The sequence below is a fragment of the Eptatretus burgeri genome, chromosome 16 (genome assembly GCF_056783735.1).
Source record: "Eptatretus burgeri isolate ZD-2024b chromosome 16, Ebu_testis_v1, whole genome shotgun sequence".
Taxonomy (NCBI): domain Eukaryota; kingdom Metazoa; phylum Chordata; class Myxini; order Myxiniformes; family Myxinidae; genus Eptatretus; species Eptatretus burgeri.
In genome coordinates this window covers 46539368-46554367 of record NC_140976.1, presented here as the reverse complement: position 1 = coordinate 46554367, position 15000 = coordinate 46539368, and the positions used below count along the sequence as shown (strand labels likewise).

Here is a 15000-nt window from a genome sequence, read left to right as displayed (position 1 = left end):
CGTGGTCCTCGTCATTTTCTGTCCTCGAACCAACAAACTATAACGTGTCGTCAAGGGCGGGACGGACGGGCGTTTACTGACCATTTGGGGGAGGGGGGGTCATGTAGTTTTAGATGAAGTGTAATTTGTAAACACTGCTTGGTGATATTATAATACAATTAAACATCTTTGTTTTTCAAACATTTACTCTTTTTGGTGGATTTTTTCCCCCTATCGTAGCGGTTCAGGTTCATTGTTTAATTCTTAATCGTAATCTACCCCCCCCACACATACACACACACAATCACCACCCCACCACCCCCCCCCCACAATCACCCCCCACAATCACATCACCCCCCACAATCACTACCCCCTCACAATCACCGACCCCACCATCACCGACCCCACCATCACCCCCCACACACACGGAATCCCCCCCACAATCACCCCTCCCCCATAATACCCCCATATCCACAATCATCCCCCATAATACCCCCCCACAATCACACCCCCAATACCCCCTCCACAATCAACCCCTCCCCCACACAATCATCCCCCTACCATCACAATCACCCCCCTCCATCATCCCCTCCCCCACCATCACCCCTCCCCCACCACAATCACCCCCCACCATCATCCCCTCCCCCACCATCATCCCCGACCATCACACCCTACCCACCATCACCCCCTCCCCACCACCACCATCACCCCCTCCCCACCACCACCATCACCCCCTCCCCACCACCATCACCCCCTCCCTCCACCATCACCACTCCCTCCACCACCACCACCACCACTCCCTCCACCACCACCACCACTCCCTCCACCACCACCATCACTCCCTCCCCACCACCACCATCACCCCCCTCCCCAACACCACCATCACTCCCTCCCCACCACCACCATCACCTCCCACCTCCCATCCTCCAACTGTTTGTGTTTGTTAGTTTGTTTTTTATCGAGACCCTTGTCTTAACAAAACCAACTGGAAGGGCACTCAGTAGAGCGCATATCTCTGCCACGTAATTCCTGATCCATGACAACATATTGGGCCCAGTACATTTTTTGAAATATCATGCTATACAGAACTACATCGTGTTTGGCCCTATCTCTCAATAGTGAAGAATCACTTTAAAATTCTAGTAGTTGGATCCGGATCCAGATCTTCACTAAAACCTAATCAGTTTGTCCTGGTCACACACCAAACCTGTATCAAGTGTCATCCAAATCCATCCACAACTTTCTGAGATATTTTGTACACAAACAGACAGACAGAAAGGGGTGAAAACGTAATCACCTTCACCTTCGTTGGTGGAGGTAACGAGTTCAGAGATTGCAGACCCTCACCAGGACTTGTTTTGTGTGGCGTTTGTGTCCTGATGTTGGAATTATAACTGTTGGCCGTGATGACCGGGCACCAAGACGTCCCGCTTTGATGCAAGCCCACTTTGATTGAACACCTGACCCTGACCCACAAGTAAATCGACGCCATGATTTAAAAATAATTTATTTATTGAACATTTGAAGTATATTTGATCCATTTTAATACATGCACGAGTATTTTGTAGACTTGCCATTTGCAGATTTCAATGCTTTTACTCTTTCAGGAATAGAACTAATGAGTTCTGAAATTTTCTCTTGTGGGATTTCTGCCCAGGCTTCACGCAAATGGGTCGACAATTCTGCCCATGATGTTGGTTTCCTGGACTTTTTTGGCACAGCTCCATCCAATATGACCCAGAGGTGTTCAGTGGCATTCATGTCAGGAGATTGAATTGGCCATGGAAGTCACTTGATCCCATTTCTGTCCTGCCATTCTTTGGTCTTTTTTGCAGTGTGGCCTGGAGCTCCATCTTCCATGAGAGAGTGTTTTTGAGCATCTGACCACTAGAGTAGACAGGGAGAAGTCCATCCTCAAGGATAGAAATGTGTAGCTTTGACTGACCAGCGCTCCAGATTGCTCCCCACACCATCACTGAAAAACCGTATTTGACAGTTGGCTGCAATCAGTTCAAAGAGAACTCTTGACTGGGAAGTCTCCAGACCCATACGCCTCCACTCAGAAAATTGAGCAAATTGGGACTCATCTGAAAAAAACATGAAAAGTTTGCCAAAACTCCAAGGGTCTGTTGGCCATTTTGTCAGCCCACTTCTTTCTCCTTTTAATGTTGGCTGGTCTAAGAAGAGGTTTTCTCCTGGCTGCTCTCCCATAGTTGCCCAGTTGATGAAGGTACCGCATGGCAGTTCATGAGCTAACCTGGACCTCCTCTGTAACACCTGCTGCCTTGCAACGGGGAGTTTTCTCAATGGATCACTTGACAGCTCGAAGACATCTTTCTGAGGGCCCAGATCGACCATAACGGGAAGCTGTGGATTCCTTGCCTTCGTTGGTGAATTGAACACTCACCTGATTGACCGTAAAAAGCGGAACGTCAAGGTTCTGAGATATCTGACGCTGGCCGACTCCACCTTCCGAATGGCCAGCAATTCGTCCTCTTTGAAAATCCGAAAGTTTGTGTGCTCTCTGGGTTCAAGGCATAGTTATTTGTCGTACAAGACCCAGGAACTCGTTTCTTCAAATAAATAGTCAAATATTAGCACAAAATCACTCGGTAAAACTGCGTTATACAGATGAAATGAAGAAATTTAAGGTGTCTATTTACTTCTGTCGTGTCTCTGTACAGTGTATTGGTTGGTCGTGTGCGTTATTCTGTCTACCTGTCTGTTTGTCTGTATGTCAATTTCCAACGTGTCACAATTTTAACCGATCTTCATGAAACCTCACCACCTGGTAGCCTTCGGAATAAGCAAGAAGTCAAAATGTCAACATCGGCCAAAGTTAAACAAATTTGTCCTTTTTTAAAATCCTCAAATTTCATCTGATTGACAAATTTGAACAGGCTTTACATATCAGGCCACTGAATTCAACCACCAATTATTTTTGATGTCAACAACTTAGGTGAGATTTCTAAAATCCTCAATTTTCATCCAATTAATTTGAAGAGGATTTCTATTTCAGGTCACTGAATTGAACCACCAATTCTTTTTGAGGTCAATACAGGCCACAGGTCAACAACTTTGGTTGAATTTTTTTTTATCCTCAATTTTCATCCGATTGACTTGAAATTTGACGAAGAGTTGCATATGAGGTCACTGAATTTAACGAAGTATTTTTGAGGTCAACATGGGCCGAATTTCTGAAATCGTCAATTTTCATCCGATTGACTTGAAGTATGAAGAGGATTTGTTTGATGGATAATCGCAAGTATCGTGCTATGCTCGACATCTTTCTTGTTTGTTACTTGCGAAAATCGAGATTTTTCAATTGTATTGTTTGGTTGGTTACGTGCGTTATTCTGTTATTGTTTGTTTGTGTTTTTTTGTTTATCGCCTACAGATTACAATTTTAAACCGATCTTCACAAAACTTAACCACATGATAGAGTTCATCATAAGCAAGAAGCTTATTGTTTTTGAGGTAAAAAGATCAACATAGGCCAAAGGTCAACAAATTTGTCAAATTCACAAAATAAAGTTTCACAAAAGAAAAAAATGACCACAAAATATAGTTTGGTGCACGTGTATGCCATCATGTACTGTGCTTGTCACGTTTGAACAAAATCGGACAATGCATGTTCGACAAATGGTTGGGGACACGTTAAAGGAACAAAATGGCCGCCAGTCGGCCATTTTGGATCTCATCTAGAAAACAATGACGGCATATGCAAGCCATCATTCATTTTCTGTGTGTGAAGTTTGAACATCGGTAAATGCAGGTCAGGTTCGATCTGTGACCTGCTACAGGTACCATGTAAACCTGTACTAACCTGTTCCATGGTCGGGTTGTCGGCGACTAAACCGTCTCCCCCACCAGGTTTTCTGGTGAGGGGGGTGTTTGGATATGGACACCCAGCAGGATTAAAAACAAAACCTGTCAAAGGGCGGAGGAGCTCCTTGTGAGCCAACGGCCATCCATATCTAGTGCCCAACTGTGTCTGCGGACGTCCTCCTGCAGTTGGGTTACTTCTTATTAGGAGGTTGGTGGCAGGATTTGCACTCCGGCCACCGTAAAACGCTTCATTCCGCAAAACGCAAAAACGCAAAAAAATCTGAAAACCCACTCCGTGGGAGTACCTCCTGTGCAGCTTCCCTTCGCAGGGCAGCTCACCGGATGATGGGATTGGGGCAAAGCCTTCGGGACCCCCAATCTTTGATAGGAGGGAAACCACGGGGTAACATCCCTGGGTCAGATTGCGGGAGAGTGTGTCGGAGTGGTGCTGAGGTGTCGTCCACCAGACGGCGGTCTCCTTGGGTTAACCTGAGGCGGTCCCTTCGGGTGGGTGCCTGGAATGTCCTATCCCTAAGAGAGGATGATCACCTGTCTCTGTTATCATCTGAGCTCAAGCGTTTGGACATCGGGATTGCAGCTCTCTCTGAGGTTCGGAGACCGGATTGCGGCGAGATAATGGTGGGTGGTTACACCTACTATTGGTCTGGTCGCTCTGATGGTTACCATACCCAAGGAGTTGCTGTAGCTGTGTCCAATAAGCTGACCCCAATGATAATTGAGGTAACACCGGTCAACGAGCGTATTATGAGATTAAGGATTCGTCACTCCTTAGGTGTCATTTCCCTGGTCTCTATTTATGCTCCGACTGAGGCGAGTGATCTCACCGTGAAGGACACATTCTACGCCACACTTGAGTCTGTGGTTGATCAGTGCCCCAGACGAGATACACTTCTAGTCTTGGGGGATTTCAATGCATCGACTGGAACTGATAGGGATGGTTATGAGGTGTGTGTTGGTCCCCATGGGTCAGGAACTATGAACCAGAATAGCACTAAGTTCCTTGACTTTGCAAGAAGTCATGGACTTAGGGTGGCTGGTTCATGGTTTCAGCGCCCGCAAGCTCATCGCTGGACTAGGTATTCCAACGCTGGCGGTGTGGCAAAGGAGATTGACCATGTCCTCATTGACGGTCGTTGGAGGATGATCCAGAACTGCAGGGTCTACCGGAGTGCTCAGTTCCTCAATACTGACCACAGGCTTGTTGTAGCAACTCTAAAGCTGCACCTTAAATCCTGGAGAATGGTACCATCCCAGCCTAGGCTGGATGTTGCCAAGCTCAGGGATGAGAGAGTAGCTGAGGAGTTTGCGAACAGGCTGAGTGGACACTTGGGGGTCTGGGTGCTTTGGGGGTCCTGAAGAGTTGTGGAGCACCTTCAAGACCACCGTCCTTGATGTTGCCGGTGGATGCCTTGGAGTTCACCGCAGGGCAAAGAAGAATTTTGTCTCTCAAGGGACACTGGATACCATTGACCAGAGTCGCAGGGCCAGGCTGAATGGCAGAGCTGAGCTGTTCAGGGAGCTGAGGCGTAAAACTGTACGTGCACTGAGGGTGGACAAGGAGGCCTATGTGCGAGGAATCTGTGAGGGGGTAGAGCATCACCTGTGGACAGGTGATTCTCGTCCCGCTTACAGGGGAATTCGCGCATTACGTTCATCCAAGCCCATCCCTCGGAGCACTGCAGTTCGAGCAGAGAGTGGTAGGCTCTTGACAGAGGAGTCTGAAGTGAAGGCCCGCTGGGCCGGTTACTTTGAGCGGTTGTACCAGGCTGATCCCCCAGCTGTCGAGTTGGACGTCAAGGGTGTTACAATCCCTGTTGCTGACCCTCGAATCAACTGTGGTCCACCATCGCTTGTGGAAACACGGGCTGCGGTGAACCAGTTGAAATGGGGCAAAGCTCCAGGGATCTGTGGCATCCATGCCGAACTTCTCAAGGCTGGTGGAAATGCTGCACTCGCGTCATTGCATGCAGTTTTGTGCTCTGCCTGGAACACAGGCATCATCCCAACTGACTGGAAGAGGGGCCTTGTTGTCCCTCTCTGGAAAGGGAAGGGTGATCGCCAAGACTGCAACAACTACCGAGGGGTGACGCTGCTCTCAGTGCCGGGCAAGGTCTTTGCTCGGATAATTCTTGATAGGGTTCGCCACCATCTGCTTGAGCACCAGCGTCCAGAGCAGTCAGGCTTTACACCAAAGAGGTCAACGATTGACCGTATCCTTGCACTTCGTGTCCTCACCGAACGCAGACGAGAGTTTCGGCAGGGGCTGCTTGCAGCCTATGTTGATCTCTGTAAAGCGTTCGATTCAATGAATCGGGATGTCCTCTGGAGGATTCTTGGTCTTCGTGGGGTGCCACCAAAACTGATCGATCTGATGTCTGAACTCTACTCTGGTACTGAGAGTGCTGTGAAGTGTGGTGGTACCATCTCTGACTTATTTCCAGTTGTTACTGGAGTTCGTCAGGGGTGTGTACTTGCCCCCACACTTTTCAGCACTTGTATGGACTGGATTTTTGGGAGGATGTCGGAGAGATCAAGTTGCGGTGCATCGTTTGGCAATGTCAAGATCTCAGACCTTGATTTTGCAGATGATGCAGTCATCTTTGCGGAGACTTTAGACATCCTCTTGGGGGCCCTCGAGGTGCTGAATGAGGAGTCGGAGCCGTTGGGATTACGGATTTCTTGGGTCAAAACAAAGATCCAGGCTTTCGGTGACATCTTGGATGCTGCTGTCCTGTCTGTGTCTGTTTGTGGTGAGGATGTTGAGGTCGTGGATAGATTCACTTACCTTGGCAGTGATATTCATGTCTCCGCAGGTTGTGAGCCGGAGGTCAATAGACGTCTGGGTCGGGCCTGGGGAGTCATGGATTCACTGGATCATGGGGTGTGGCGCTGCCGGTACCTGTGCGGGAGGACGAAAGTCCGAGTCTTCAGGTCCTTGGTACTTCCAGTCTTGCTCTATGGGTGCGAGACTTGGACTTTGACCAAGGATCTGAGACGGAGACTTAATTCCTTTGGTACCAGGTCTCTTCGGAGAATCCTTGGCTATCGCTGGTCGGATTTTGTGTCCAACGAGCGGTTGCTGAGAGAGACTCGGATGAGATTTGTTACCTGCATAGTCCGTGAGCGTCAGCTGCGGCTGTATGGACATGTGGCTCGTTTTCCTGACGCTGATCCTGCTCACCAGATTCTCTCAGCGAGGGAGTCTCATGAGTGGAGGAGGCCAGTGGGCCGACCACGTGCCTCATGGTTGCAGCAGGTTGACCATCATCTCAAGGAGATGGGGATGGGCCTGGCATCTGCCTGGGGGATGGCCAGACGGAGGCCCCTGGAGTACCGGCGGAAAGTGGACGCAGCGACGCGCTGTTCTGGCACATGCTCCCATACCTGACCTGATTCATTTTCTGTGTGTGAAGTTTGAACATCGGTAAATGCATGTCCGAGAAATGGTTGAGGATGTGTTCATCATCAGGTTTTTTTTTTTATATATTTTTTACAACTACAATGGCCGCCAGTCAGCCATCTTGGCTCTGATCTTGAAAAACAATGGCTTGCATATGCAAGCCATCAATTATTATCTGTCTGCCAAGTTTGAACAAGATCGGTAAATGCATGTCTGAGAAATGGTTGAGGACGTGTTCATCATTGGGGTTTTCAACTAAAATGGCCGTTAGTTGGCCATCTTGGATTTGATCTTGAAAAAAATGATGGGCATATATAAGACATCATTACAATGCACAGAAGGCCATAAACAAGCAAGTGCCATGATGATGATCACTCAACCGATCTGAATTAGTTGGCTGAGCGAGACCATTGGTTACGTGATCGTTTCTCACACTGACCAAGCCCAATCAAATCTCAGTTGTCCTGTGCCACAATCAGAACTGACAAGTCAAGACACAAGTTTCTTAATAACAGGATTTAGTAGTAAACAAGTAAGTATTTACAAAGGAGAAAATGTTTCAGTCAATCAAAAATATATAAATATATATATATATATATATATATATATATATATATATATATATATATATATATATATATATATATATATATATATATCTTCTTCTTCTTCTTCTTCTTCTTCTTCTTCTTTCGGCTGCTCCCTTTAGGGGTCGCCACAGCGGATCATCCGTATGATCCGCATAGTGATTTGGCACATGTTTTACGCCGGATGCCCTTCCTGACGCAACCCTGGTTGCATATATATATATATATATATATATATATATATATATATATATATATATATATATATATATATATATATATATATATATATATATATACACGGTGTCCCAAAAGTCACTTATGGATTTTGAAATTAAATAACATTTCTGTTTTTTTAATAATTTATCATTGTTTTTGTAGCAAAAGAAAATTTACAAAATGGAGATAAATTTGCTTTTGTTTATGAAAAATGATGCAGTTTAGATGTCCTCCATTTTCGGCTTCGCAGAGTCGGGCTCTTTCGACAGCATTTTCCATAACAGCGGACAATAACTGGCTGCAGTCCTCGAATTTCTACGCAGATGTTGTCCTTGAGCTGCTGAATTGTATGGGGCTTCTTGATGTCGACACGCTCCTTTAGGTAACCCCAAAGAAAATAATCAGGAGGCGTTAAATCAGGATAACGTGATTGCCAATAAATTTCTGAATTTGGCGAAATTATTTGGTGTCCAAAAATTTGCCTTAGAAGCTCCACCGTGGCTCGTGCCGTGTGGGCAGTGGCTCCATGTTGTTGAAACCACATCTCAGGTTTATCCTTCACTGCAGGACGCACAAAATTCTCAAGCATGGCCCGATACCGCTCACTAGTGACTGTCATAGCACTGCCATCCTCATTTTCAAAAAATAAGGCCCGATAATCCTTTCTGACGTTACACCACAGCAGACAGTGCATTTAAGAGGATGCAACTCACGTTGATAAATAGCCCGGGGATTCTCTAATCCCCAGAACCTACAGTTCTGCTTGTTCACAAAACCTTTCAAATGGAAATGAGCTTCATTGCTCATCAGTTTATGAACAAATTAGTTTTCTTCATTGACCAACCTCTGAATTTTGACTGAGTAATTTAAGCGTTGTCGATGATCAGTCGGTTTCAACTGTTGTACCAATTGCACTTTGTATGGGTACAGGTGCAAATCGTTTCTTAGTTTGCGATACAGTGACATCCGAGACATCCCCAACTTGTCAGAACGTCTGTGGATCGATGTTCCTGTTTCTTCTTGAACACTGTCCAGTACACATTCACGATTAATCTGCGAACGGACTGAATGTGGTCTTCCAGATCGTGGCAAGTCACTTACTGACCCATATTGCTGAAAACGTTAAATCAACCGACGAATCATGAAATCTGAAGGTGTTTTTTGGCATTGAAGTGTCGGCAGTATGCTCTTTGGGTGAGAATAATTGATCGATGAAATTAAATTCCACGATTTTGGTTCTTTGTTCAGTTGTGAATGTTTCCATGGGTAATTTCCAAATCTACTATACTAAAAAAATAGAATATGTTTGTATGTATGTATGTTTGTGTGTTTGTTCGTCCTTTTATAGGCGGCTGAACCGTTGGATTGAATGAGATGAAACTTGGCACGAGTGATCCTTGGGTCATGAAGACGGACATAAGGGGGTCAAGTTCAAGGTCAAAGGTCACGGGGTCAAGGTCACCGGGTAACTTCAATTTCTCAATTTCATCCGATCGAGACGGGACCAACGCCATTCGACAGATAATCAAAATTAAATAACAGTTGATTGACGACATTCACTTCCGACTTCCGGTTTTAGAGTTATGACGTCATAAATTGACTAAAACGTCAATTTTTCATGTTTGTTTGTCCTTTATAGACGGCCAAACCGTTGGATAGAATGACATGAAACTTGGCATATGTGATCCTTGGGAACGGACATAAGGGGGTCAAGGTCAAGGTCAAGGTCACCGGATAACGTCAATTTCTCAATTTAATCCGATCGAGACGGGACCAACGCCATTCAACATATAACTGTACCCGCCCATGGGCGTGTACTTTGCTAGTGTCGATCTAAATTTTGAACAGAAGAGAAAAACAAATTATTAAAAAACAGAAATGTTATTTAATTTCTAAATCATTCGGTGACTTTTGGGAGTGTGTGTGTGTGTGTGTACAGTAAGTCGCCGACTTACGATCGGTTCCGACCGACCAGTCGTAAGTCGATTTGGTCGTAAGTCGGCCAACCTTTATTTTTACCTTTATAGTGTATATGCAAAAATTACCGTATGTATATTATACTGTATAATCATCTGTAAGTCATATTTTATGAACTTTGGATTATTATTAACATATTTTATGAACATTTTATTAACATATCGTGGATGGGCCCGGTCTGTTGCGTTGTTATAATTGTCGATCGCCTGGGTGCAGAACCTTTCACAGCTTCACGAATCCTTTCTTTGTCTTTCAAATTCGTTGACACAGTAGAGTGTGATAACTTAAAATCATGTGCGATCGCATTCACTTTCTTTCCTCCTTCGTACTGTTTGATCACCTGTATTTTCGTGGTGAGTTCAATGGCCTTTCTTTCCTTCTTGGCAGGTTGAGGAGTAGACAAAGATAATTTCCTCTTGGTAGACATCTTGGTTTGAAGGAAAATTTTTACCGAGACCACGCCAACACGTTAGCAATGGTGGGGGCTGGGGCGGAAACTGAGCAGTCTGAGTGGGCGGAGACATGGAGCAGTCTGGTCGTAAAGTCGTAAAGTGGTCATAAAGTCGATCAGTCGTAAGTCGCATAGGTCGTAAGTCAATGACATACTGTATATATAGTTGTGGCCACGGGTACCGAGACAACAGCTTGTCACTCAGGGGGATTAATCCTTGGTTGTCTTCGGTAGAGCCGGACTTGGGGCCACCGCTCACAATTAACGTTGTGGTACGGTGGGTTGTTTTAAAAGCACGAACGCCACCCAGTCAACCACGAGTTCCAGTGTCCACCTTCTAATTATTCCGTTTAACTAGAGGTCACGTGGTTACATGAGCGGGGAGCGCGCCCTTGGCAAAGCACCAATGTTGTCTCGATTAGATTTTAATTAGGGCGGCCGAGCGTTTTAACCGATGGTGCGTGCCGACAATTTTTGGTCAAATCTGTGGTAATTACCTCCCAGTCTATCTTGGTTCGGACAATGCTAGACCAATGGAAGGAATGGACAAACACGGACAGGTTGGAAATTGACAAATAATTTATTAATCATTAAATAAATAAATAAAAATCACTTTATATTTGCTGAGGTAAATAAAGAATTTCAAAGCAAAATCAATCAAAATGCCAGGAAAGAGACAAAGAGCAGATGCTTATCAGGGATCGACTTACAGCTAAACACAGACAAGGGTACCCAACAGATCATTCAGGGGGAGGGAGGGGGAAAGAATCATCTCGCTCACCAGAAGTCGTCCGTGAAGCGAAAATGTCCTGAAATGCGTGTGTGCTTGTCACGTCCATCACCAGCACCCAGCTTTGCCGTGCACCCTCTCATGGGGCAGCCTTGAACACCAGTTGAATCTGGAGGGCACCGAGATCGTCCGTCGCGGGTTTAGACCCTGGTGTTGTTGGTGATCGACCTGTGCCTCACTTGTTGGCGGCGCTGCTCACACCCACACGCGCACCACATGCTCGCTTGCCGAAGCACTGGGAAGGACGAATTGTCTCGTTGGCACTGGTCAGACACCCACACACGCACCACACGCTCGCTTGCCCAAGCACTGGGAAGGACGAATTGCTTTGTCGGCGCTGGTCAGACACAAGCTTCTTGGTCACTTATCTCGCCCTTTGCTTTTTCCTCTCTCCTTTCGCTTTTCCTCTCCTCATGCTTTTCTCTTCAGAACGCTTTTTTTCTCTTCACACTTTTCTCTTCACGCTTTTCTCTCTTTACGCTTTTTCTCCGGTCACGCTTTTTCTCCGGTCACGCTTTTTCTCTTCACCCTATTTCTCTGGTCACGCTTTTCTCTTCACACTTTTTCTCTCCTCTTTTCTCCTCAGAACGTACCTCTCGCTCGTTTTTATATCTCCAGGTCGTCTCCGCTGGTCAGTCCACCCTAAGCTCACCCCGCCCCACTGGTGCATGGTTTCCATGACGACCAGTGCGCTCTCATAAAAGGCAGGCGTCGGAGCTCACAAAAGAATGTTGCTGAGGAAAAATGAGGGTGGGCTTCAGAGCTCGTGAAAGAAATGTGTGTGAACATGTTTGTCGTAAAGATAAAAGCTTCCCATAAGAGAGGGGATCTATCCTTTACCCTTCTCAACACATCACTTTTAAGATCCCATTAGACATGAGGATGGGGCTAATCTGAACATGCATTTAAGGAAATAACTGTCTGAGGACCTGGATGTGTGGATGCATTCACCAGACTGGATTCTGAAATCCGTAGCAATATATATATATATATATATATATATATATATATATATATATATATATATATATATATATATATATATATATATATATATATATATATATATATATCTTCTTCTTCTTCGTCTTTCGGCTGCTCCCATTAGGGGTCGCCACAGCGGATCATCTGTATGATCCGCATCGTGATTTGGCACTTGTTTTACGCCGGATGCCCTTCCTGACGCAACCCTGGTCGCCTCTTACGACACAGGGATATGGTACACCTATTTTAACCGGGGTATACACCGGCCCAGTCCACTGGTACTCATTTCGCCGACCTCGGAAGGATGACAGGCTGAGTCAACCCCCTGGTGTATTAATTCAGTGGCCCAACGGGGCTTGAACTCAGGACCTTTTGTATCCCAAGCCGCTGCCCTAACCACTGCACCAACACCAGGCTCATATATATATATATATATATATATATATATATATATATATATATATATATATGTATATGTATATGTATATGTATATATGTATATGTATATATGTATATATGTATATGTATATATGTATATATATATATATGTATATATATATATATGTATATATATATATATATGTATATATGTATATATATATATATACACACATATATATATATATATATATCTCTCTGGAAGTTCGTTATCAGTAAAGGGCCTATCCACTAATTTGTGTGTTGGTGGATTACTGTGTGCATTCTATGATGGTAAGATAAGAAACAGTAAAGTGCACGTGTATTTTCTGTTTGTGTGCGTGGTTTCTTCTTGTCCTCAATCTCTCCTTATTTATTTATTTTTCTTTGTCTACGAAGGGATAAATCTTGCAAATTGTTTTTCTAAGGTTCACCTGGCTGCACCTGAAAAGTTTGAGGGTAGAGGACCGAAACCCGAATCCTATCCAGGTTACTCCTCATGGCTCCACCTTTGGAAATTTGAGTTTCTCCTGAAACTCCAATGCTGTATTGGGTCAGGTATTTGATGATGCCATGATGCAAACACATGTCACATCAGACCCAGAAACGATGAAAGAAGTATTACAAGATGCAAACTCAACAATCAACTCGACAGCACCATGATGCCATTCACTCCTGCACAAACAACAACAAAATATCCAGAATTTGCATGTTATCAGTCCTGACATGTCCAATTTACATTTAAACCACCTGGGACCATGCGGCATATCAAACCTTACAAATATTAAACAACTTCCCTGACCTGCACTCAATAATTCCCCAAATTTCTAAACTTGACAATCATTACCCTCCTTGAACCAAACAAATATCCCACTAAAGCAGCCTCCTACAGAAGACCAATCACATTACTTTGCACACCCTCCAATGTTACAGAACACCTAATACTTACAAGCTCTCACATCCCACTTTCGCACACCAAGCATGGATTCAGACCAAATCACTCCACAAACGCTCACCTCGCAAACCCCACACAAAACACCTTTGATTGCTTCAACAGTAGAAAAACTGTCAAAATGCACTGTTCTCACTACATTAGACGTCACAAAACTGTTTGACACCCTCTCAAAACTTTTACTCACAAACAAAATACTCAGCACAAACATGCACAACAACACGAAACGCTGCCTTGCCAACTACCAACCATTCAGACAGTCATATGTAATTAATGGCAAGTCATCACACATACGATACTTTCCTAACCGACTCCCTCAATAGGCCAGTGGATAAACTCAGAATTGTACAAATAATGATAGAAGCATGAAATTTTGGCATTCAAGTATTTTGTTATATAATATATAGAATTATAAAAAAGCAAGGTCCACTAACTTTATTAGAAAAATATCGATCTTTCCCTAAAAAATATTAAGCCTATTATGATTACAAAAAAGCACCGTTTTGGCATAATGTTGGCATGAAATCCTGGTGAACAGCCTATTGAGTATAATGATGTTGTTAAGATGTTTTATTAAAACTTTTATGAATGTTTAAGAAGATAAAAAGTGTATTACTTTATCGTAAACTATTGCAAAATATACTTCCATTACATGAAACACCTTTTTATTGCATCATGTAGTTGCGAAGGTGTTCCGCCTTGTTCAGTTTCTGAACAAAAGTTTGACATGTGTTGTTATGCCAAAATTACAATATTTTGAAGTTCATCTTACAAAATACTAATCATCATACCTCCCTTGTCAGAATATTTGGTAATAATGAACTTAAAAACATTCAAGGATAAATATATATGGAAAGGCTGTTGTAGCCCTACCCCACCCAACCACAAAACAAAAAACTTGTAAATTTCTGATTCTAATGTGCGGTTTGTTTTCACCACACAGTATAACCTTATGTGGTGATTATTCATATATATATATATATATATATATATATATATATATATATATATATATATATATATATATATATATATATATATATATATATATATCAACGCATGATGTAACTGATCATGGACTAAGCATTTTGAATAAACTCTTGATATTCATTATTTAGCTCTCTTTATGGTTATCTTAGAATAGCACTAGTAATGTATAAACACAAACGTGACATCACAGATTTACTCTTAATGATGACAGTTCCCAGCACAATACCAGAGAGCTGTATATTGAAGGCTCGCTCTATGGCACTTTCACAAACCCCATCCCCACAATGTACTTTCCTTCTCTATATGCTTCAGGCATTTCCCATTTAATCGGTTTTGTAAGAGAGAATAGTGATTGATACATTGCAATAATTTGAGTCTAACCAGGGTTGACGTGTTCAACCACAT

At 43.8% G+C, this 15000-nt stretch overlaps 1 protein-coding gene across 6 annotated transcripts in view; it reads left to right on the top strand.

Annotated features, from left to right (window-relative positions):
- Nucleotides 1-15000, top strand: part of PFKP (phosphofructokinase, platelet) — a 115343-nt gene that overhangs the window by 611 nt on the left and 99732 nt on the right. The gene's annotated exons all lie outside the window — the stretch shown is intronic.